Consider the following 27,696-nt stretch of genomic DNA (forward strand, 5'->3'; position numbering starts at 1 on the left):
CCCCTAATCTTTCCATACCCGGTCTCGTCTTTCATCTATTTAATTCCGTTCTCGAGATTAAGGAAAGACAGTGAGAATCTATGTCTACAATTTTTTGAAATTGCAACCTAAAAAATTACTAATTTCGTATTTCAGTTAGCCTATTTTTTTATTATTTTCCAAATTCCAGGCTTTCAAATGATGATTTTTAATAAAATTTCTTAAACTAAAAATTATGTGAAAAATTGATGTTAAAGTAAAATTATTTTAATGTTATTATTTTAGTATCATTATTATTATTATTATTGCGATAATATTTTGAGGTGTCTATAATCTCTCACTGTTGTAATTTTATTGATAATATAATATTTCTCGAAACTTTATTATATCTTTTAAATATTAATCGTTAATATCGTAATAACTAAGATGATTTATCGATGATGTTAAAACGATAATTCAGGGATCCTTAGTAACATATTGTAATCCGGAATAATATGGATGAAACATAAACAATTATAATGTGATGACGAAAACAAAGTTATGATTAAACAGCGAAAGATTTATTTTTGATTGCTCAATTAAACAGAAAATAATAATAAGTTCACTTAATCGATCCGATAGAAAGAAATCTGGTAATCTATAATTATATAGACGTATTGCTTTGTATAAAACGTACTGTACGTCACGTAAACGAATTATATTGGACTATTCGAGTCGGTGTCTTAGTTTCGTCATGGAGAGTACAACACTTCTCAATGTACTGTACGTTTCCATACACTGCGAAGAGTGCCGTACGCTTTCGTAGTCGAGACCATCAGATGCTTCGGGGTGTGAACATTTAAGGACATCGACCCGCCGTAGGTTCGATCTCTGAGTAATGGTCGTAGGGCCGACCATCGTTTCTCTAGCTAGAGTTGTCCGGGTGCATCCGCCTCTTCTCTATCCATAAGTGGCCACTAACGCCCTTGGAGACACATCATCGATCGGCGGGTGGCACTGGCATTAGTCCCCGCCGCTCCTATCCCTTCGTTTCCATCTTTCGAGTTCCCGTAGCCGACAACGGTCTCGTAAAACGAACGTTTTGTAGTACCCAAGACTCGAACGTTTAAATTGAAAATGGAAAATGATGAAAGAAATTTTGAACTATGTGGCTTCCTTTAAACAATTTTCGAATTAGGGATAGGTGCTGGCCCGTACGTATCTTGACACGGGGGGTTCGTCCGCCCACAAATCCGGGTGTATCCGGAACGACGCGTGCGTGCCGTCGTCGTGGAAACGGAACGTCGTTTCGTTTCCGGAGCGGCCCGTTTGGAAACGTAACGAGGAGAAGAAAAGTTTTCGCGTTTCAATTAGAGATGGAAAAATTGCGGAAATAATCGACAACTGAAAAAATTTTTTTCCTTCTTTTCTCTCGCCCTTCTGTCGCCGCAGGAAATTTCTTTACGTCCCGATCCGATGCCCAAGAGACGAACTTGAATTACAATTATTCTTGTGTCTAGCGGTGTTGCAAATACAAAAACATTGGTAGAAGTTATAACTCCTATGAATATAGAAATACGAACTTGTGAAAATTCCTCATAACTTCCTCGTACATAACATAATAAATAAATAAATAAACAACTGGAAGAAGAGAATAATGCAGGGATGCAGAAAGATTAAGCTTAGTTCGATTAATCGACCATTAGAAGCAAAAATTAGTCAAAATTATGTAACGTGCATTGTCACTTGTTTCAATAGAAGAAATATCTAAAATAATGGTAGACTTGTTCGTAATTCCTGTAATCGGATTCGTGTCCTTGCGAAGCATTCTATCGAATCCATACATAACAATGAAAATGAACTATATTCATACGAGTGGTGACCACGAGTAATACGATTACATAAATTACGAATCAGTCAACCATAGTTTCGTGCTCCTCTGTACGTTTTATCCTATTCCGTAAATAATCTGTAAAATTATCTTATCGATAATCATGTTATTTTATATTTTTATTTTATTGATCTTTGTAAACGAATACATTAAGACACGTTTTCTATAAAACATTACTCTTCACCATCAAAACAGAAAGGATCATGCTGTGTAGAAATCTCAAAGATTTTTAAAAAAGTACTTCAAACTGAGCAAACAATTCATTTTTTTTTAAAACATTTAAACTAAACACATCCAATTTTCTATAAATACTCTCATTCCAATAGAATAATTATAAAAGAACTTATAAAAATTTCGAAACGGATGGTATGTGCCCTATAATTTTATCTCTCGTAATTCTAGAAAACGAAGGGTTAGAACCAGAAGTCTAATCAATCCATTAGACTGAAGTAAACTGAGACTCTTATAGAATGTAAAAGCAAATTTTGATACCTTAATCCGCCTGTTTATATATATATATAGACATTAGTTAATGAACATTATGTTCTTTGTAAGAGCGAATTAAGATAATTTTTATTTAAATACATGAAGCATTCATTTATTTTTTTGTTTTGTAGCTATCAAATTTTATAAAATTATTACTATATTTTAAAGAAAAGACGGGAGAAAATGATAGTTGGGATAGCTTACGGATGGATCGAATCTCGACGTTAACCATCCGTAATACCGATACGTTAAATGTCTTGTCTACAAAAAGCGAAGAAAGCCGCCCTGTCCGTCCTCTCTCTTTTCGTCTCGTTCCCATGGTAACCCTCCGGGCCTGCGAAAAATGTTTCTCTTCAATTTAAGTAACTCAAAAGGATGGTGAAATCTCGTCAATGCTAATTGGTCGTGTCGTTTGGCAGAGATGGCGACTGGATGTTGTTTCGTCGCTTGGTGATCATCCTCCGACCGGAAGATGAAACAAGAAAATAAATACCCAATAATATTATTCTGTCACCGATATTAAATTAATTGGGAAAAAATTGGATTCAAAAACCAAATATATTTTCATCTATGATTTACTTTTCGCTAGTGGATCCACTATAAATCTCATTTAATATTAATTAAAATTTAATTCCACTTTTTTACATAGTAATAACACGTTTAATCTTACCATTATGCTCCATGAATTCATCTTAAACTAGTCGAGAAAAATAAAGTAATAATTATGGTTTGGTTTATTATTAATTGCGTAGTAAATTAAGCTTTATAGCTTTACTTTTTCATTTATCTTAATAAATAGAGAATTCAACTTTTTAAACTATTTTTAAGCCTGTAAGATAGATTATAAATAAAATATTAAAGGGTAATTAAAAATATTTTACTTTTTATGGCAGAGAAATTGAAAACATTTTTCTTCCTTTGAAATTGCATCTCTCTCTCTCTCCTTCTTCTCTTTTCTTTACGTCTTGAATATGCTCTAAAATAATGATTTTAAAAACTCATTTTCCTGGTTAATAAAACGAAAAACATTTTTAGTACTTCTTTTACCGAAATTGCTTTAAACTTCATTTTCATTTTGCACTGCATTCACAGATACAACTCAGAATAATATAATCTTTATTGACGTAATAAAATTTTAAAATCGAAAATTCTCTTTTCGTATATCCTATATTTTCAATTTTTTTCGTGAATATATCAAAAAATATATATGTATTTATCGATTGAAATTTCTTATTTATTTATTTATTATTATATATATTTTTTATCTTTTGCGTTTTGGTAATAAAATTTCCAAAATTTTTAGCAATAAATAATAAAATAAAAGTACGATTGATGTAAAAAATCGACATATCAAATTTACTTTAAAAATCCTATAAATGCGAGTCTCTTGAATAGCAAATATCTAATAATTATACAAAAATAAATAGACTATATGGACTCGTCGTCGAGTTTCTAGTTATAATGTATTTAGATCAGAGTATTAGATTCGTAATATATAATTTCCCATGTGTATGTCTGTCTGTCATTCTCCATATCGAAATAACTATTCATAGCTATTCATTGCATTTTGTTTCTATATACTTAAACATCTCGCTAACATTCAACTATATTTTTAATATAATAAAGCGATCGTTTAAACAGGTACACGTCTTTCCGCCCTGAGCTTTGTATAAAATTAACTAACACAATTTACTTCCTAAACACAAAAAATAATAAGAAAAATTACAGAAGATATTAAATTTGTTATTCTTTATATTGCAAGTATTCGTTATACTTAAAAAAATTTAAGTTTTAAACTATTTTAAACATTATTATAAACATTTTTATATAGGAGACAAGATTTTCGTATGAAAATTCGGAGAATTTCGTCCTATATTTCCTCTTTAAAATTAAGAATAAATTAAAAGTCGTATATCACATGATACGAAGAAACAAAAGAGACACACTATCAAACATTTTTTATTATTAGAAATAGATTTAATAATTTTTAAACTTCTTAAACAGTTTAAACAATACATTTTCGTGTGCTTTCCCTATTAAATGTTAAATCTCAGTGCTTCCCAAAAAATAGAGATTACTTGTAATATATGAGAAGTAATAAAAAGACGTAAACAAACGAAGATAAATGTAAATAATAAGTCTATTATTTTAATATAAAATAACAGAGTATTGTAATTCGAAGACAGTTTAGTAAATCGATGAAAAATTTATTTCCGAATTCAATTTTTTATTCCTTAAGTCGACAACAGATGGCGATTAAGTAGATTATAAATATTTTTGAATTAAAATCGAATAAAAATCGAATTTTAATAATATTTAATCGTTGACGCAACAAATGGACAACATTTTTTGTAATTTTAAAGAAAAAAAAGTAAAAAGACAGAATCGTTAACTCACTTGTTTTACCTTGACGATAGACCACACCTCATTAGGCAATATTCATAAATTCGCGAATAATTCTACTGATTTTATAATGATAAATAATTTTATTTAAGCAATAATGGATNATAACTTTGATACGAGAAATATTAAGATTGAATTTTATAAAGAAAAATGATAGAAATAAAAAGTTATTTTTTTATGAATATTTATTTGTTTCTTTGAAAAAATTGATGAAACATTTATTACTTTAAATTGTATACCGTGAAGCAAAACAGTTGAACGGAGATATTATCAGGAAAATAGTGTATATATATCTTGATGGATCATTTTCGACAAAGTATCCGATCCGGAATATGATCGGATGAGAATCAAACTGATAAAAATCTACAAAGATTCACTTTTATTACTTTATTTCATTAAACTAATTTCATTTTAATGAAGTTGTTTTTATTCTTTTGTTCGGAACTTGTAAGAAATGTGATATTTAATGTAATTATGTTAAAAATTTTTATGAAACAGTTATTCTTTATAAAATTCTTACAAATGTGATACACGATATCAATGTGATATCATTTCTTCTTTATCCAATTTGCTTAAGATGCTGATAAAAACAGTTGATGAGTTCTAAGAATGAAAGTAATATACTTCTTCAAAAGTACGTAACAAACATTTTAAAAAGTATATAGCCTATAGGCTCTAAAATATGAATAAAAATTTAAAATATTCGTAAATATCTTCTGGAATAATTAGAAACAGGCAAATCTTCACCACTCTTTTATCATAATTAATTATCCCGAAATATAAAGCTAAGTCCAATCCTGACTACGGGATAACATATCGATTTTTCATATAATTAGCCAACTGAGTATGAACATATTACATTTATATTACTATTTTATAATGGAACTTTTTATGAATTAAATCAAATTTTTAAAAAGTTTACCGAATATCAATTTATTTTTATAAACAATTCAACTAGAAGAAATCTTTCCGCTGAGTTCCATCCATGATTTCAATAACTACAAGCTGGATAACATTTATAGATTTCATGAGAAAATAACTAAAAAATGAATCGTAAAATATCTAAGCAAATAAGAAGTACTAATCACTGATGTCGTATTTTTCTAAAAAATTGTCATAGAAAATTAAAATTAATGTTATTCAAGCATATTTGATTACCTTCAGGATCCGTTTCCTGAATCAACATCTTATAGACATTTGCTTGCTCTTCGCTTTGGAACAACAAATGTCAACACTAAAAAACATCACCGAGATGCCTCTGGACATGGCATTGTGCTCAAAACAGATCTCCGACTTTGTCACTTTGCAAGATGTTGTTTTTATTGTGTTTTATACGTCACTGCTGATGTCAAAACCATGCAAACTATGGATCACGCCGCTTCTCATCGCGCGATTGCCTGCATCCCAGTACTCGACATCAAGACAGAAATAATGATGGCCTGATGGCCGCGACGTTTAAAGGCGAGAGCTTATCATTTCGGAGTTCGAATTCGAGTGAGCAACTCCGTATGAATTTTTTATGGGTGGTCTGTCCCGGATATACCGGATCTCTCCCTTTATCACTCCCATTGTGGGTCTAACCGAATTCATGATGGGCATAGTAAAAACAAGGTCTTTCTTAGAGGAGGGCCCTATAGCGGAGCGTTAAAATCGAAGAAAAATACTGAAATATTTATAATAATGTTGATATTGTCTAATTTACATTGCTTGTTTATTTATATTTTATACCAATTAATTTCTAATCAGGTTATATATGTTAAAAACTGTATTTATATAAAATGTGTTAAACAAATTTTAAATTACATTTAATAAGTGAATTGTAATGGCTTTTGACAGGGTAAACTATTCCGTCATTTCCTTTTTTTTTTTCAGCACCGTAAATCGACGCCATATTGTTTCGAGTCACGCGTTCGTATATGACAGATTTGTAAAAATCAATATTTTGCTTAATTTTCTTTTTGAAATTTGCAAATAATTTCAAATTTATTGAATAAGTGTTATTTAAATATATTATAAATAAATAATTAATAAAAACTATTTTATTAAAAACTACAGAAAATAAATCATTAATCTGACTGAAAGAACAGTCTAATTTTTAGAAAATTTTTGTGGTATAATAAATAGCGTTTAATACATAAATATTTATTAAAACGAAAATTAAATATTCCTATACAAAAGGAAAAAACAAACGAATAATCAAATTTATTTGATAAGTTAGAAAAAAATTCCGTAATTTCGCCTATCGTTTTCCATAAACAGAGACTTGAAAGAGTTTTACTAAATGTTTACCTCTATTACGAATTGGTTTTTCTCGTGTTTGTCTTGAAATTTCATGGGAAAAAAACACTCCTGTGCTCATAGCACGATACTTTCTTTGTATTTTTTTTCAAAAGAATTTAAACTTATTTATCTTTTATAATTAAGCACATTAAAGTTTAATGAAATTTATATTGAAATGTTGAATTAATTGCGAATTATTCGTTTGAATTTTCATAGAAAATGAAAAGAATATTCGAAAAAACAAACTTTTTTTAACACCCTTTCATCGCCAGAAAAGACTTGGGCCTGTGCTCGTCACTTTCTGGTTGCTATAGAAATAGAATCATTCCTATTGTGAATAGGGTGTGTCAGCAGCGAAATGTCGAAATTATAAACTAGTTAGGGTGTATTCTTTTTCAAGGAATTTACATTGAAAAAGAATTGAAAGAGGAAATTAGCTCTAGTAGTTTATAGTCAGTTTGTATACCTCTACATTAAATATGCATCTAAAAGCGATCATTGATTTATATTTAAATCTATTAATTTATATTAAAATTAATTCTTTATATTCTTGTTTACGATTTTTAAAATATACTCATCCAAACAAGTACAAACAAGTAAACAATTAATAATTAATTGCTATATTGATTTTTTTCAACATCATATTTTATTAATTTTTATAGTTTGTCAAATAAAGTTTACGAGTAGAATTTCATTGATTATAAATTAAATAAGCCGTATTTAATTTATATAATTATTTAGTATTTTGACTAAACGTGTGTATTAACAATGAGTATAAAATAATGAAAAATATTTCACCATTTTCTTGAGAAATTTTGTTTTATAAGAAATTGAGACTTTAAATAGTAATTAGCATTTTTACAAAAAAAAATTCTCTAAAATATTAATTACCGCATCAAAAGATAGAATTTTCATATAATACAATTTATAATTTTTATATGTTTTTAGTTAAATTTCTTTTTTCTAATCTTAAAATTATTACTTCTCGTTTATTCAATTTATTTAGTAACGGAATCAGTCTCAATTTTTTCGTAGTGGAATTACAAACTTAAAAACTTAATGTTGTTTATACGTGCTACTTCACTTAAGAGGACACTAAATGATCCTGCAGATCGTTTAGTATCCTCTTAAAAACGCTAATAAGCGCATTTGTTTTGTCGCTAATCCGTCTCTGCTTCATCGGTAATTCAAATATGTTATTATAAGTTAATATCATCCTGCATGTTCTACTCGGCGATCAGTGTGGCAAACCTCTTCTGAACTAACTGCATGATAAACATGTTTATTAGACTGTCAGGTAGAGACGAACTGATCTGTATGATAAGTATCAAGAAGGATAAGTCTTTAGATTTTTTTTTTTTTATTTGTAATTCCATCACGAAACGATTTCTGATAGAACTTTATTTTTATTTTTTTTTTACTAAGTACAAGATGAGAAATGTGCTCAATCAAAGTTTCTAACTGAAAACAAAGTTTGATTTAGAGAATTTAAAAATAACGAGTAATTATTTATTACGACATCGTCACAATGACGGGTTTCAATTTTTAATCATATTTTTAATTTATTTAATTTAAAATATATGCTGTCCACTTCAAATTAATAGTGGCTCGCCCCTGTACTGTATATCATACTTTTCTTTTAACGATAGAGTCGTGCCAGTTATATATTAACTGCTTTTAGGGGAACAGTTTTGAATTGAAATATCGCGATTCTTTTGGTTTGTATCGGAGGATCGTATACAGTTAATGGGGCCTCATGCCCCTAATCTTTCCATACCCGGTCTCGTCTTTCATCTATTTAATTCCGTTCTCGAGATTAAGGAAAGACAGTGAGAATCTATGTCTACAATTTTTTGAAATTGCAACCTAAAAAATTACTAATTTCGTATTTCAGTTAGCCTATTTTTTTATTATTTTCCAAATTCCAGGCTTTCAAATGATGATTTTTAATAAAATTTCTTAAACTAAAAATTATGTGAAAAATTGATGTTAAAGTAAAATTATTTTAATGTTATTATTTTAGTATCATTATTATTATTATTATTGCGATAATATTTTGAGGTGTCTATAATCTCTCACTGTTGTAATTTTATTGATAATATAATATTTCTCGAAACTTTATTATATCTTTTAAATATTAATCGTTAATATCGTAATAACTAAGATGATTTATCGATGATGTTAAAACGATAATTCAGGGATCCTTAGTAACATATTGTAATCCGGAATAATATGGATGAAACATAAACAATTATAATGTGATGACGAAAACAAAGTTATGATTAAACAGCGAAAGATTTATTTTTGATTGCTCAATTAAACAGAAAATAATAATAAGTTCACTTAATCGATCCGATAGAAAGAAATCTGGTAATCTATAATTATATAGACGTATTGCTTTGTATAAAACGTACTGTACGTCACGTAAACGAATTATATTGGACTATTCGAGTCGGTGTCTTAGTTTCGTCATGGAGAGTACAACACTTCTCAATGTACTGTACGTTTCCATACACTGCGAAGAGTGCCGTACGCTTTCGTAGTCGAAACCATCAGATGCTTCGGGGTGTGAACATTTAAGGACATCGACCCGCCGTAGGTTCGATCTCTGAGTAATGGTCGTAGGGCCGACCATCGTTTCTCTAGCTAGAGTTGTCCGGGTGCATCCGCCTCTTCTCTATCCATAAGTGGCCACTAACGCCCTTGGAGACACATCATCGATCGGCGGGTGGCACTGGCATTAGTCCCCGCCGCTCCTATCCCTTCGTTTCCATCTTTCGAGTTCCCGTAGCCGACAACGGTCTCGTAAAACGAACGTTTTGTAGTACCCAAGACTCGAACGTTTAAATTGAAAATGGAAAATGATGAAAGAAATTTTGAACTATGTGGCTTCCTTTAAACAATTTTCGAATTAGGGATAGGTGCTGGCCCGTACGTATCTTGACACGGGGGGTTCGTCCGCCCACAAATCCGGGTGTATCCGGAACGACGCGTGCGTGCCGTCGTCGTGGAAACGGAACGTCGTTTCGTTTCCGGAGCGGCCCGTTTGGAAACGTAACGAGGAGAAGAAAAGTTTTCGCGTTTCAATTAGAGATGGAAAAATTGCGGAAATAATCGACAACTGAAAAAATTTTTTTCCTTCTTTTCTCTCGCCCTTCTGTCGCCGCAGGAAATTTCTTTACGTCCCGATCCGATGCCCAAGAGACGAACTTGAATTACAATTATTCTTGTGTCTAGCGGTGTTGCAAATACAAAAACATTGGTAGAAGTTATAACTCCTATGAATATAGAAATACGAACTTGTGAAAATTCCTCATAACTTCCTCGTACATAACATAATAAATAAATAAATAAACAACTGGAAGAAGAGAATAATGCAGGGATGCAGAAAGATTAAGCTTAGTTCGATTAATCGACCATTAGAAGCAAAAATTAGTCAAAATTATGTAACGTGCATTGTCACTTGTTTCAATAGAAGAAATATCTAAAATAATGGTAGACTTGTTCGTAATTCCTGTAATCGGATTCGTGTCCTTGCGAAGCATTCTATCGAATCCATACATAACAATGAAAATGAACTATATTCATACGAGTGGTGACCACGAGTAATACGATTACATAAATTACGAATCAGTCAACCATAGTTTCGTGCTCCTCTGTACGTTTTATCGTATTCCGTAAATAATCTGTAAAATTATCTTATCGATAATCATGTTATTTTATATTTTTATTTTATTGATCTTTGTAAACGAATACATTAAGACACGTTTTCTATAAAACATTACTCTTCACCATCAAAACAGAAAGGATCATGCTGTGTAGAAATCTCAAAGATTTTTAAAAAAGTACTTCAAACTGAGCAAACAATTCATTTTTTTTTAAAACATTTAAACTAAACACATCCAATTTTCTATAAATACTCTCATTCCAATAGAATAATTATAAAAGAACTTATAAAAATTTCGAAACGGATGGTATGTGCCCTATAATTTTATCTCTCGTAATTCTAGAAAACGAAGGGTTAGAACCAGAAGTCTAATCAATCCATTAGACTGAAGTAAACTGAGACTCTTATAGAATGTAAAAGCAAATTTTGATACCTTAATCCGCCTGTTTATATATATATATAGACATTAGTTAATGAACATTATGTTCTTTGTAAGAGCGAATTAAGATAATTTTTATTTAAATACATGAAGCATTCATTTATTTTTTTGTTTTGTAGCTATCAAATTTTATAAAATTATTACTATATTTTAAAGAAAAGACGGGAGAAAATGATAGTTGGGATAGCTTACGGATGGATCGAATCTCGACGTTAACCATCCGTAATACCGATACGTTAAATGTCTTGTCTACAAAAAGCGAAGAAAGCCGCCCTGTCCGTCCTCTCTCTTTTCGTCTCGTTCCCATGGTAACCCTCCGGGCCTGCGAAAAATGTTTCTCTTCAATTTAAGTAACTCAAAAGGATGGTGAAATCTCGTCAATGCTAATTGGTCGTGTCGTTTGGCAGAGATGGCGACTGGATGTTGTTTCGTCGCTTGGTGATCATCCTCCGACCGGAAGATGAAACAAGAAAATAAATACCCAATAATATTATTCTGTCACCGATATTAAATTAATTGGGAAAGAATTGAATTCAAAAACCAAATATATTTTCATCTATGATTTACTTTTCGCTAGTGGATCCACTATAAATCTCATTTAATATTAATTAAAATTTAATTCCACTTTTTTACATAGTAATAACACGTTTAATCTTACCATTATGCTCCATGAATTCATCTTAAACTAGTCGAGAAAAATAAAGTAATAATTATGGTTTGGTTTATTATTAATTGCGTAGTAAATTAAGCTTTATAGCTTTACTTTTTCATTTATCTTAATAAATAGAGAATTCAACTTTTTAAACTATTTTTAAGCCTGTAAGATAGATTATAAATAAAATATTAAAGGGTAATTAAAAATATTTTACTTTTTATGGCAGAGAAATTGAAAACATTTTTCTTCCTTTGAAATTGCATCTCTCTCTCTCTCCTTCTTCTCTTTTCTTTACGTCTTGAATATGCTCTAAAATAATGATTTTAAAAACTCATTTTCCTGGTTAATAAAACGAAAAACATTTTTAGTACTTCTTTTACCGAAATTGCTTTAAACTTCATTTTCATTTTGCACTGCATTCACAGATACAACTCAGAATAATATAATCTTTATTGACGTAATAAAATTTTAAAATCGAAAATTCTCTTTTCGTATATCCTATATTTTCAATTTTTTTCGTGAATATATCAAAAAATATATATGTATTTATCGATTGAAATTTCTTATTTATTTATTTATTATTATATATATTTTTTATCTTTTGCGTTTTGGTAATAAAATTTCCAAAATTTTTAGCAATAAATAATAAAATAAAAGTACGATTGATGTAAAAAATCGACATATCAAATTTACTTTAAAAATCCTATAAATGCGAGTCTCTTGAATAGCAAATATCTAATAATTATACAAAAATAAATAGACTATATGGACTCGTCGTCGAGTTTCTAGTTATAATGTATTTAGATCAGAGTATTAGATTCGTAATATATAATTTCCCATGTGTATGTCTGTCTGTCATTCTCCATATCGAAATAACTATTCATAGCTATTCATTGCATTTTGTTTCTATATACTTAAACATCTCGCTAACATTCAACTATATTTTTAATATAATAAAGCGATCGTTTAAACAGGTACACGTCTTTCCGCCCTGAGCTTTGTATAAAATTAACTAACACAATTTACTTCCTAAACACAAAAAATAATAAGAAAAATTACAGAAGATATTAAATTTGTTATTCTTTATATTGCAAGTATTCGTTATACTTAAAAAAATTTAAGTTTTAAACTATTTTAAACATTATTATAAAAATTTTTATGTAGGAGACAAGATTTTCGTATGAAAATTCGGAGAATTTCGTCCTATATTTCTTCTTTAAAATTTAGAATAAATTAAAAGTCGTATATCACATGATACGAAGAAACAAAAGAGACACACTATCAAACATTTTTTATTATTAGAAATAGATTTAATAATTTTTAAACTTCTTAAACAGTTTAAACAATACATTTTCGTGTGCTTTCCCTATTAAATGTTAAATCTCAGTGCTTCCCAAAAAATAGAGATTACTTGTAATATATGAGAAGTAATAAAAAGACGTAAACAAACGAAGATAAATGTAAATAATAAGTCTATTATTTTAATATAAAATAACAGAGTATTGTAATTCGAAGACAGTTTAGTAAATCGATGAAAAATTTATTTCCGAATTCAATTTTTTATTCCTTAAGTCGACAACAGATGGCGATTAAGTAGATTATAAATATTTTTGAATTAAAATCGAATAAAAATCGAATTTTAATAATATTTAATCGTTGACGCAACAAATGGACAACATTTTTTGTAATTTTAAAGAAAAAAAAGTAAAAAGACAGAATCGTTAACTCACTTGTTTTACCTTGACGATAGACCACACCTCATTAGGCAATATTCATAAATTCGCGAATAATTCTACTGATTTTATAATGATAAATAATTTTATTTAAGCAATAATGGATTTTATTTTAAAAAATTTCAGGTAAGAAAAAAAAAGTGGATTAAAATAATAATTTTTTGTTGTATATTAAAAACTTAATTAATTTTTAAAATTTAATCTTTTAATTTATTATTATCTAAAGTCTTTAGACAAAAGGCATGTGTGAGATAAGTCTCATTCATAATCCGAAATCGATAATTGTTATAATAGACTTTCTAATAACTTAAAAGGGAAAAAAAATTTATTTTCATCGCAACGTAAACATCGAAAATCATAAAAATGTTTTTAAAAATAATAAAAATGAAATATTTTTTCGCTAGATAAATTAAGAGTAAAAATTATTCAATAATATTTTAAATTAAAATTTTTTTTAGTAAATAAATAAATATCATAATATTAAGTATTGCCCCTTAAACTAAGGCTATTTTTTGATTTTTTTTAAAATAACTCTTTTATGAATTTTAATGTAAACATTCTTTATTTAGTAAAAATAATTATTGAAATAAACTGTAAAGAACATAAAATACATAGAAAAATTCTTTATTAATTGACTATAAAGGTAATGCTATACCTCTCTCGATTAAAATCACATAAAAATTAATAAATTGTTATAAGTTAGAACGTATAAAAACAGGTATTATTACGACATAATGAATTCACAAAGGATAAAATAAAATAAAAGATAAATTCACTTAGAAATAAACAATAATCTAAAATACTTGGTTACAAAATACGATTTAAAAACGTAATTAGCATATAATTATTATAAAAACCTAAAAAATAATAACAAAAATCTTAATCTTACATCATTATATAATTTAGATTTCAATTTTATATTTACATACTGTAAATTAGAAAGATATTGAATTAAAATGAAGAAAATAAAGATAAAAGTGTATACATATTCTGCGACATCCTATATATAGTCTATGTAAACTTTTATATACATTATGAGTATTGAAAAGTATAAAATTCTATAATTTTTAGTCGTATTTAGATACGTTGTTGAGAAATATATCTAATTAGATAAAATTATTCAGTTATATATGCGTTAATTTCTATTCTATTAATAAATTTTATCATTAGTAATCGGTATTTTTTTTTATTTCTATTAGATTTTTTTCTTGAAAAAATTGATGATATATAACGTTATTTTGTATATTATTCATTCTTACCGTTTTCAATATTTTGTAAATTCATTTTTTATTATTATACTCACTATATCTAAAATGAGATTTTGAAAGAAAACTCAATGATCCTGAAAATAAAATAGCAACGATAAACATTGCGAAACACTTGGTATAAACGAAAGATCTATACAATATGTCATTTTGTTGATCTATATAATAACATCATAGACTTTATTTCACGTTAGGAGACTTTTTGATAAAAAGAAATAAAAATATCGACTACTCCGGATATTGACTGCTATTTTGATACTCTCTAGAGATATTATCATCATATTTTCATTCCTTAAATCGTAGACTATTTAATGTTACTGAATATTATGATTATTAATTCAGTTTTGATATGAATTGATAAATATAGCTTTATCTACATAACATTCTTTCTTATAAGTTTTAAATTTTATTGCCCATTAAAAATTAAAGAAAATTCATACTTAATGGAGTTGCAGAAAATTTATACCAGAACCACAGATATANTAATTGTAGTTTAATTAGAACGAGTAATTATTTATTATGACATCGTCAATATGCCGGGCTGCAGTTTTTAATCATCTTTTAATTTAAAAATCACGTAACTTCCGGTCCATACCGGAAGTTCTTATACAGTTAATACAGTTAAACTTTCCCTATCTGGTCTTGGTTTTAGTAGTGTCTTTCCCCTGTACATCATACTTCTCCTGATGACAATTGAGTCATGCCGGTTATTTACTTAACTCCTTTCTCCAGAAAATTTTGAATTGAAATCACGTAACCTTCCATTCAAAACCGGAAGTTCTCATATAGTTAGTAGGGTCCTGAGATCTCTTAGCTTTCCGTATCTTGATTTTTATGTACCTAACTCCGTTCTCGAGATTAACGAAGGGCAGACAGTCTGACGAACGACAGTGGGAATGGATAGTTTTGCATTTTAAAAATTGCAGGCAAACAAGTATTATTATTATGTATATATAGAAATTTTAATTTCCGAACGTTGAATAATTTTATAATAATAACTTTTAAAATGTAATTCGTAAATTATAAATAAAACTTATATCGTTTTTAAAAAATAGAATTTAAACGAACTAAACAAAAAGTTCTTTTAGAATAATTGTAAGCCTATGTAGAATTTTACTAATATACGTAGAAAAATAACTAAATTTATCTTATTGAAAAAGAAAACATATAATAAAACTTTGGAATATATCATCATTGTTTTTATCAAGTAAATTGTAGAGTCTACAGATTTAAGATAACATTTCTTATGTTTTATTTTTGTTACTGTTGACAGTAGTCATGAAAAAGTCCTCTTCTATTGCCTTTCATTTGATGATTCTCTAATGTTTTCTTCGTATATGTATTTTGACTTTTTTTTTCATATCAATGAAGTTATTCGTTGTTAAAATGTTAATAATATGGAAACGTTTGTAACTTTCTTTTGAATTTTACAGATTTGTTTTCTCCTCTAATCGATGCATTGTTACTTAGTATCACATGTAATGCAACATTATTTACAGCTCACGTGTAATGATTGTTATCGTGGTTCTTACATACTGTACTTAAAACAGTAAATATTGAAATTTTAAAATGTTATCTAATTAGAGAGCGCGTAAGAGTTTAACAATGATAAAGCCTAAAGATAGAGAAGTAGATATAACCCAAAATTTGTGGGTATTACATTTTTTGTGCTTTGTCCATCCTCTTTCCTAACCGTCTTATGGACAGGATTAGACCCTATCACTCGGATAGAATCCATCTCTAGATCGAGAGGCTGCGGGATGAGTGGGATGCGGGTTCAGAGACAACGACTTGATCATCGATTCGGGAGCTAGTCACGACCTTCGAGGCAATGAAGAGCTCTTTTGGTCTAGGCCCGCAGCCGACGCTTGACGCGTGACAAATGTTAGAACTCATTATTTCCAAATTTCCTCTTTTTTTTCGGATTCAGACGTTTCTTTCTTATCTGGATAACCTTAATACAATATGTTTCAATTAAATTTTTATATCTTATTCAAAAAATATATATTTATATTTTAAACACTCGATTCAAAATAATAAATAATAGATTAATGTCTGTTCGAGTTATACGAAAAACCTATTAAGATATTTTCTTTGATAACTGTTTTTTTTTTAATAATTAGTTTTACTTCAATAGTGTATGGTGTGATTAGAAAGAATTAAAGAAAGTTGCAATGACTAATCGCCGAAAGACAGACTCACGTGAATGATAACGATGATAATGATAATTAAGAATTGTAGGTTGATGTTCGGATGATGAATATTAAGACTAATTAGATGAAATTTTACATGTAAATTATGAATAAATAATATACTTTTTTATTATTTAAATATGATCAAAAATTCTGATTTTATCCTCTTAATAATTCTTATTTTTTTAAAATATTACTTTTTCATATGTAAATAAATAGTAATTAAGATATTAAGGATATTTGATCAACATTATGTTAAATAATATTACGATTCTATAATTATCTATTTATATAATTATTTATGAATTATAAAAATTGCGTGACATTTTAAAAACTTATATTAATAAATAAAATATTAAACATAAAGTAAATGTTATATTAATACAATTGCATTATTATCTCAAAAAAAAATGAAATTTTAAAGATATTTCTTGTAAATGTCGTATGAATAATTTATTTGACGCTAGTTCATTTACTTAACTTCTAATGTTGTATAATTGAGTCAAAGTTGCTTTTATCTTCAACCCCATTAACATTAAGGAAAGTTTATGCTAATTTCCAAAGTAACTTTTATTTATAAATTTTATAGAAAATTGTTTATTTATCTTCTATTCCTTGTTATGAATTTCGTCATTCACTATTTAACGATATTCTTTAATGAAGAAGTAAGGATCATTTAGAGGAATGTGAAGACGTTACGTATCCATTAAGATCTTTTCTTCGGCTCGTTAAAAGCGCAAAATGCGGAAATTTAAGGATAACATTCGCTGAAAATATTATTTAACTTCTGTCCGAAACGAAATGAAATATTCGTTAAATTATTAATTAATTACTATGTTAATTTATCGCATAAATATTAATTTATTAAGACTCTACGTAGTAAATTTCTTCATACAATTTAATCTATACATTATTCAAATATCATATATCAAAGAATTTGTGGTTCAAATAAGAATAAAATTCTTCTAATGAATAAAAGATTCTCTAATTAATATATATGTATATATTATAATCCAATGGAATTGAATTCTCTTAAGTAATTTTATTGGGCCTTTTATTAACGATGTAAATAACAATTTCCGGTTTTATAAGTTATGAAATTAAACCAGAATTTTTATTTAAATAACTGAATTAATTTACTATTGAATGAATTAATTTGTCACATTTATTTATGTGTATAGTATTATTCTTGTTGACAAAATATTACTTTAATACGAATTTTAATGTAAGTTTATGAGAAAAAAAATTTCGTTTAAATATATATTGAGATTGATATTCTCTTATCTCAATGGGAACGTTTAGGTTCGGGTTCTGTGTAAGGTTACGAATAATGACGTCATCCACTTCCGTACGCATGCGTTGGCAGAGTAATTCGCTTTATCCGATCCCCACGAAAGCAAACGGGAGATGGACTCGACCGTCGTCACGGCGACGAATGAGAAAAAAAAAAAAGAGAGAGAAGAACAAAAGCGGAGGATCGGGACGAAACGGGGGGCGACGAAGCGAGTAAAAGAGAAAACAAGAAAATCCTGGGGGGAGGTCACGGAAATGCGGGGAGGAGACGACCGAGTCGAAACTCGGTGTCTCCGGAAATCCTGCGGGTGGCAGACTTTGGTCCTTTGGGAAAATCGCGGATACCCCATTTCGGAGATTTCTCTCCGTTTTCTTTCTGGAGCTCTTTCTGCCGGCCGTTCACTCGATTTACTTCTTCCGCCGGCCAAATTCGTTTTCTTTTCCTAGCGCGGGTCTCGGGCCAAAGGTTTTGCCGACTGGAAAATTTAACGCCGAATCTTCCCTTTCCATTTCGTCCTCCGATCCTCTTTTGTTCCTCCACTTGCTCGGAAAAATCGCCTTTCTCTCGCGTAACCCTGCTCTTCTCCAATGACGCTACCACGCCTCGGGACTTTTTCGGTTTCGATTCTTTCTAGCTTACCATTAGAGAATCCACGTGCTGTCCCCTTTAACTATTTAAAAACGGGATTAATGTTTTGCACATCCATCGAGCATTCCATCATCCGATTCTCATCGTCTTGTTGTTTCTTTGCAGATGGAAGACGTGGGTGACGTCCTTTCCTAATCTCCATTCTGGTAAGTGCTTTCTACCTTTTATTTTCGTCGTATCCAATTTCGTTGCCGTTGTGGCTATTATCGTAATTACTAGTCGTTAATTTCTACACGACTCCTCCCAGCAGTAGCGAATATCGGGCGAGTCTCAGATAAGCCAATACGTGAAATGGCCATCTCTTAAATTCGATAGACGGTGCTTTCGTAAAAAAAAAAAAAAAGTACTTGTAGAACGTTGTCGGATCGACTTTCGACAAAATAAATCTAAATCTATTCTCATATACAAATTATTCAATGATTTAAATGAATTTCTTTTCGATTTTATATAATAATATCTGGTAATATCTGAAGAAAGATTTGAACCATGATATTCTTTGATGTGCACGCTTTCTCCCTTCTTATTTGTCGATAAAGATTTATTTGTTTGTTTATCGACTCTGTATTTTGAGAAGAAATGTCTTTCCGAGCTGAAAATCGACAAGATTTTTCTGCCAGATCCACCATGAAGGAGGAGGAAAATAAAATTATGTATTATCGAATAGCGTGTAACGAGCGTTATTACAGTCGTGGGATTTTCAATTTGAAACATTTTTCAACATTTATGTAGAAGAAACACTTTTACGTATTCTCCTTATCTATTTATATGAATGAATATACAGATTTTATATTCATAAATCAATGAGAATAATATCTAAATTATTTTTAAAATATTACTTTTTCATATGTAAATAAATAATGTAGAGTTACCTGTTTTGATATTATATAGGCTATAATATTGCATTTTAAAATTTATTTATTATATATACTGTATTTTATTGCTAGTAACTTCAATAAGTCATATTTATTAAATTTTAATATTTTATTAATATAATTTTGACGGTAATAAATTATATAAAATCGAGAGAAAGTACAAAAAACCAGGAAGAATGGATTATTCTCAGAAAATTCAAATAAATTATCACATATATTTTATGAACAATATTTACGATTAAACTTTCTTATTAATCTGCATAAAAATGATAAAATAATTATACTAGATGAATATCGATCTTGTTAATGTCATGTTTTTTTTATTAATTAAAGAGGCTAAAAATTTATCGCATAATCTTGCATAACATAATTTATATAATTATGTTATGCAATGTTATGAAATGTTATATACGTATATACATTTCAGAAACCAAGTTATTAATTAACAATTAAATTATAAGTATGTAAAGATATGTAAAGATAACTTTAACTTGCGATAAGTGTATTTTGATGCGGTTACATCGTTTTCACACACTTCAAAAATGAGAAAATCCATGCATATTTTTTACACCTACATCTTTAATCGTGTCAATTCAACATAAAAAGTTTTTTTTTATTTTATTAGTATTTACGAAGAGAATGCTACATGTTCAACTGGAGTAGCCATAATTGATGATGTTTTATATAAGGAATATCAATATTTTTTATATGCACCTAACTTATATAATATCTAAACGAATTTTTTTTTAGTTTATCTTAATTAGCTCTTACTGAATATTACAGACCAATCTTATTGAGTAATTTATGAAATTAATTTCTGTCTCCAACTGTAGTAACTAATAATATTTTGTAGTAGATTTATTTTTTAAATTCTATTTTCTTATTTCTCTTTTTTTCCACAGTAAATAATTTTTTTTATTTTTTTTTTTNAAATAAAAAAATAAAATAAACAATATTTTATACATCTTAATACAATTCTTATAGCATTGTTAATAATCATAAAAATATTTATTCAATAAATAGTGCAATAAAAATAATAAATTACCTCATATTTATGGTTAATAATATTTATATCAAGAAATTCAACATTATTTCCTTTATAATATAAATAAATAATATCTAATAATTATTACGTTTTAATTATAGTGCTAAAACGTAGCGCCATAACTCGTCTACTATCTTATTTTCTTTATGGTCAAAATTATTATTATAATATTTTTATCGTCCGCAAATGTCAACGCAGTGTTAGAGTTGATTACTTATATTAATTTGAAAAGAAAATAATAAGTGACGGAAGGGAAAGGCTGAGTTTCATCAACATTTAAAAATGAAATAATACATCTTTAATCTCATCTTGAAATTCTGAATGTGAAAACCAAGCTTAAAGGCTTGCTCGATTACGTTCTATCACTGGTTACGTAATGATTTGCAAATTATTTATCCGAATGTTGATATATCTCTGGCAATGTTTTTGTGCACACCTGCTTCAAAATGTACAGCTGAACGTACAATTCATGTTTTTAAAAAATAAAAAAGTTACCTACACTCTAATATGACGGAAAATTGTCTCAACGCATTAGCCATATGCATAGAAGTTGAAACTATGGACAAAATTAGATATTCAGTTAATCATTGACGAATTCGCTCAACGAAAGAGTCGAAGAATGCCAATCAATATATATACAGTAAAATTTATTTATTCGAAGATTATTTTGTGTGTGCATTTTTATCCAAATAAAAATTCCAGAAAATATGGCTGCTGTTTAGAGGTGGCCGCTATTGGAGGTTCGACTTCATATATGCGTATGTTGAATTAATATTTCAAACGTTTGAAGTTTATATAAAATTCTATAAATTTAAATGTGTATAAAATAATGGCTGTTATATTATGCAGAACGTTTATTGTATAAGCTTGAAATAACTTATTCTCTACCAGATTATAAATAAAACTTTCTAAACATGATTTTTATTATTTACTTACAATTTACTTATCCTATAGATTTAAACTATAAATACTAAATTAATTTTATATTCGATTCATTTAAGTATTCATTTAGCTCGTCCCTTTAACCTTTATTTTTGAAAATAATTAATTTGATAACTTAAATTTAAACCAAAAACTAAAAGAGCAGTGGTGCTATTATAGATCCAAATGGAATATCTGGAAAAGAATATTTCTGTAATGTCATCTCAGAACTGAAATTATTACTAATATAGTTTTTTTTTCTGTTAGAGAATTTTGAATTGTATTGTCAGTTGTCATTTTTCATCGTAAAACCTATTGTGATTATCACATATTTCTCTACACCATGCCTTTATGTGACGTAATGAGACACGACACATTGTACTGTACATGCGTTGATCTCAAAAGATACAAAACACTTTCGCATCTTTATTGAATTGTTTTCAATATCAAAGCGAAAATAGTAGAATTTTAAAAATCGAAACTATTTTTGAATACTTTGTACACGTTTAATGATAGTATGATATTTATATAGGCTACATAAGCATATACATATTACTTCTAAGTAGTTAAAAATGTTTTATACACCTCGAAAGGCAATATCTAGTCGAGATTTTTACATATATTTCTCACATAAATAATATCTCATATATACTGTTATTATGGAGAAATTAAAATTGATAATGGTTTATTTTAATTATTCAATAAGTTTTTAAAATTTCTAATGCAATAATTCATATTTCTCTAATGTATAACTTATACATCTTTATTTATAAAATTATAACCAAGTTTTTAGAAATTATCGTAATTTTATATATAAAAAATTATCCAGAGAAATTAAGATGTAGTTAATTTACTTTATTTAAAGTTTAGTTCACATGGAATAAACATATTTATGGGATTTATTCGTTAATAAGGAAGAAAAAAATTCATTATAATACAGAATAAAATATCTGAAAATAATTATTTTAAATTTAAATTCGTACTTTCTAATTTATATTCTTTTAATAGATAGTTATAATAACGTATATTTATAGTAATTTGTGAATTGTGGATATTCTAAAGCTGTGTATTGTGTATAATCGCATTAGTTTTCCTTTAAAATCTTCTCAGCTAACCTCTTAGAATGCAAGACACGTACAAAATAGCGCCATTTGTTGGCTCGTCGTTGAATCACAAATCATCATATAAGTTAATTAACCTGGTTTTGCTAATGTTAATTTCAAAACTTCAGTCACTAAAGGCAATGGAAAGTCACTTTACGTAACTTATTTTCTAGTTAGATGGAAGGTAATAGAATTCTAATAGGTAAATAGAAGAGGCTTAATTTTTATTTTCTGGACTGAAATTTATAGCTAGGTGTGTCTACAGACAGACACCCAGTCAACAAAAAGCGCGTGTGATTATTGCACATTGTGTCGAATAACATGCGGTTACAAAATAATAATTTCGAGAGAGAGAATTTGATGGATAGATTCTGGCTTGGGTTTTAAAATTTATAAAGGTTCACTAAAAAAAAAAGTATAATTGAAATGACAATATGCAGCTTTGAAAGTGATCTAATGACAAATATGCAATTTAAAATTTTAAGAATTATAAATATAATTACGATATTTTTGTATATTGTTTCAAATCTCTTAAAATGTAAGTATCGAGGATGTGTTATTGGAAGCAAGGTGTTATGGAAGACAATTAGAAAGGTTGATACTGTATATTCAGTAAACAGGTAATTGTGCGAAGATTAAAATACACCATTGCCTTCTCTGCAGTTATTATTCTCTATTTATACAGTTAATGAGCGATGAGAGAAATTATGAAAGAGGAAGAGTGGAATAGTTAATGATTTCAGATTTAATATGATGTGGCAATTGTGAATAAAAGAAAACGAATATATATCGTTGAAATATTACGAAATGAAAATCTTCCAGTGAAAGTTAACCGTATATTTTTATATTAAAACAGATTTTTTGATTATTTTTACTTCGTATCTTTGTATAACTTTCACTTCATTCTATGTTAAAACTAGTCAAAGAAACTCTCATCCTCCCTAGCGATGTATTTTTTCATCATTAATAACAAACTATTTTCAATTATTTTGGTTTAGAAATTCTCTACTAAAGTGTAAATCATTTTTTTAATATTTTACTTTTCCCGTCATGTGGGTTCTAAAATGGTTCCCTTTTAAAATCTATCATGCGTTCAGACAGGTCCATAGTCGAATAGTGATGGACGGAGCCAAATATCCGGAAACCATTCGTATCTTACCCGTTGTTTATGAAGATTCTTGGGATTGCTCGTTCGGATTCAATTCCGATTTCTCAGAGCTGTAAACTAACAATTAATCGCCATTTAATCGTCGTGTAAATAATGTTAGAATATATGATTCTAATATTATTTACACGACGATTAAGTGGCAATTAATTGTTAAGTGTAATTAGTATATTAGATACAATTAGTATTTTAGAAGAAATTTCACTACGGCATATAGTTATATAACTACAGATCTAAGGAAAAATATTTTAATATATATTCAGATATATTAAATTTAATCAGCTGTTATCGATTATTATATATTTGTATAGGTTCAGTTCGATAATTACATTTTTCTGATCTCTAGCTTTGTATCTTTCCCGTTATTTATGAAGATTTTACTTCATAGAAAACATTGGGAAAATCACTTGAACGAAAAAGATCATTTATTCCCATAAAAAAAAAAACGTTGAATAGATCATATTTTTAAAATATCAACTTTTTAACTAAAAAATTTATAAAAACATTTATAAAAATTTTGCAACTGGATCCAATTCTAATTATTATAGAAAATTGAAACTTCGAAGACATACTTAAGTTCGATGACAATGCGTTTTAATAATGTTTTAGGGGGTCATCCTTCCTCACCATCCTGCCCACTCCGAAATCCGATATACCAAATGTAGAATATAATCATCTTTATGTATAAATGAATTATAGTGATACATATGTGGGCACCATACCTTACCCCAATCTTGAAAAAATAACCAATTAAAGCGTTAAAAATATTTTTAAAATTATATTAAAATTCTTATAAGTTATATTAAAATTCTTATACTATCAAAAAATTTCATTTTTTGTAAAATAGCAAATAAAATGATAAGTATGCTCTATGAAAAATATGAATAAAAGTAAAAAAAATGTCTGTTTTGTAGGAAAAAAAGCATTGTAAATAGCTGATAACTGATTTTCTGTTTCCTGACTGGTTGAAGATACGATGTTGATCAATGCAGAAACAGAAAATATTTTTTTCTTTCCCATAAAATTCTTTCTGTGAGAACTTCAAACAGTATATTGTGTACGAAAAAAATGTGTCGAGTGAAATAATTAAAATTTTTTTATATATAAGCTTATTCTATTTTGTATAGAAAAAGTTGCGATGCTATTCTTATCCAATGATACAAGTGTAAGGAATTTTCTAAGATGAGATTTATTTAGTTTTTTTTCACAAAAAAAAATTCAGAAAATAACGATAAAATTTCATAATGCTTATTTTCTCAGCGTACAATACTTATACCATTAACATTTGCATTATTATTTTCGGTATCTTTAAAGAATGGAAATTTGGAAAAAAAATCAAATTTAAAAAATAAAAATGATTCTACTTCGTAAATTAATGCTTAAAATTTTAATATTATAAATATATCTTGTATTTTATATTTTTTCATTCGTCAAAAATATTAGGTTATTGAATGTGTGATAATAGCCCCTATATTTTAGATTCGCATCTTTTGAGAAAGGTTAAAAATGTATTGATATTTTATATGTGCGATAAATAATTTTTATTATATAGAAAATAATACAGTACTGAATATGCTTTTACTTAGTCTAAATAAACTTATCGCTGCATTATGATAATGAAAATGATGTGAATATCATTTCTTGTAAAATGGTCACATGAAAATATTTTAAACGAATGGTCTTGGGTATAATTTAAAAAGTTATGTTTATTGTTAGACGGTAATTTGTCAAAATGAGATAGAACTGTTTGCGGTGTGAAAAAAATAACAATACGATATTAAGCTTTCGGAGAAGTTATCACGTCATCAGGAATTCTGTTCTAGTTAGCTGCTAGAATGTCGTGTAAACCCTGTCGTGTCAATATCTTTCACTTCTTTCCTTCCTGTAAGTACAGAAAGAACTGGAAAATCATAATTATGAATTAATCCATAATTTTGAACTAGTTCACAATTATGATATTCATAAAGTTTTCAAACATTTATGATTTCGTAATTGAATAAATCATTTCCAATGTCGTGATATGCTGCTGTCACGATATTATCCGTTGAAAGGTAACTTTTTATTTTTATTATTTTTTTTATTATTCCTAACGATACGAATAAAATTCTTACTTTTATTAAAACAGTTTTAATTTTATTTTCGTGTTCTAAAATGTTCTAATTTCCTTTTTAAATTTATTATTAATTAATAAGAGATGAATGGTGTTAGCGTGTTCTTTTTAGCTATTTAAATTCATAAAGATGTAACGTGAATTTCATATTTTTGAATATAAATGATGTTAGTGAAGCATATATTATCGTCCTTTGTAGATAGAAGGATTGAAAGGACTTTTCTTGTCGGAAGAAGGAATGATTTTCCTTTTGCTGTGCCGTCCGAATGAGATAAAAACCGGAGGAGACTAGTCTGCTGACTTTTTCTAGTTTCCCCCAAAACTGGAAAACAGTGGTGATGTTTCCGGAGGGATCTTTTACTTTGCTTCTTTAAAAAGACGCGATGAGATGACGATAACGAAAATCGATTATCGAAAAGTCGCATGCTTCATCGAGTAAATAAGAGAATAAAGACATCGCTCGATAACGGATAGTCCCGGTATTATCGGTGGCTCGACGAAAATATTTCTATTGTGCGATTTAGAGGGGGACAATAAGATCCAGCGATGGGAAGAACGAAACGAACCTAAGTGGGTAGAAGATGATCGCCTTCATCCTGGCTACCATTCTGTTTTCGGATCAGAATTACTTCGAAGGTCAAGTACCTGAAGGATATCGATTGCATAACTTATCATACCTGTCTGACTTTCTCCGATTGCTGTGAGATTGCTCGAATCTTGTAGTGAAGTTTTGTCACAACAGAATTTTTCTTGACGTAAAAATCATTATTTTTTTCCAAATTTTTCTTTTATATATAATTTTATGTATTATTAGATTCAAATCGAGAAAAGTTTAGAACGTAGCCGCATTTCTTAGCGAGTATTTAAAGGCTATTTGTGTTCATTGGCTGAGCAGATAACTCTTTATTTCTTCTATTCCCGGTGCAATTTCTGATGGCCAGTTTAGGTAGATGATTGCAATACATTTTTTGTAGTTACAGTGGTTGGCTTTCCTCCAAAGTTGCCTTCTCTACTCTTATAATGGACGAATGTATACGGCCAACTTCCGCTCTCATTTTTAGAAGATAATGTGTATACGATTTCGGGGCTTTTAACCTTGTTTTGGTTTCTTTTTTTTAACGTTTGAAGGGCGTCGGAATCGAATTTATGGGAACTTTAACCAGAAAAAAGAAGTAAAACTTTGCTGTTATATATTTGGTACCTTCTTTTCGATACTTCTATGCCTATTTTAGTAAGAAGTAGTTTCTGGAATTTTTCCTGTAAAAGCAAAATAATAGCATATTTGATCTTTTAAACATTACTTTCCAGCACAGAAAAACCTTCCGAAAACTTTCGAAATTCAAAAGATGTAACCATTTCTTTTATTAAGATTGGATCATTCAAGATGGCCCAAATGGTCCAACTCAACATTGCAGTTTAAAGTTATATGCTAAAGAAAATTAAATAATAGATAACACATGAGAATTGAGCCTTAACTATCATTATAATTACTTATTTGGGAAAATAACGTGCCTTAGGCACATCGACAAACGAATTTCTGCCAGAAAATAGTTTTTCAAGAAAATCTAT

The 27,696-nt window shown here is 28.4% G+C and overlaps 1 protein-coding gene across 2 annotated transcripts in view; it reads left to right on the forward strand.

Moving 5' to 3' along the window:
* LOC111622485 (irregular chiasm C-roughest protein-like) overlaps positions 1-27,696 on the forward strand; it is a 336,596-nt gene that overhangs the window by 179,019 nt on the left and 129,881 nt on the right. For both annotated transcript variants that reach the window (XM_023364876.1, XM_023364878.1), the window contains exon 4: positions 19,017-19,057. The gene's annotated coding sequence lies outside the window, so the exon portion shown is untranslated. The remainder of the gene's footprint in view (positions 1-19,016; positions 19,058-27,696) is intronic.

Source organism: Centruroides sculpturatus, unplaced genomic scaffold (genome assembly GCF_000671375.1).
Source record: "Centruroides sculpturatus isolate CEXI.00-Female unplaced genomic scaffold, Cexi_2.0 scaffold374, whole genome shotgun sequence".
In the NCBI taxonomy this organism is placed as follows: domain Eukaryota; kingdom Metazoa; phylum Arthropoda; class Arachnida; order Scorpiones; family Buthidae; genus Centruroides; species Centruroides sculpturatus.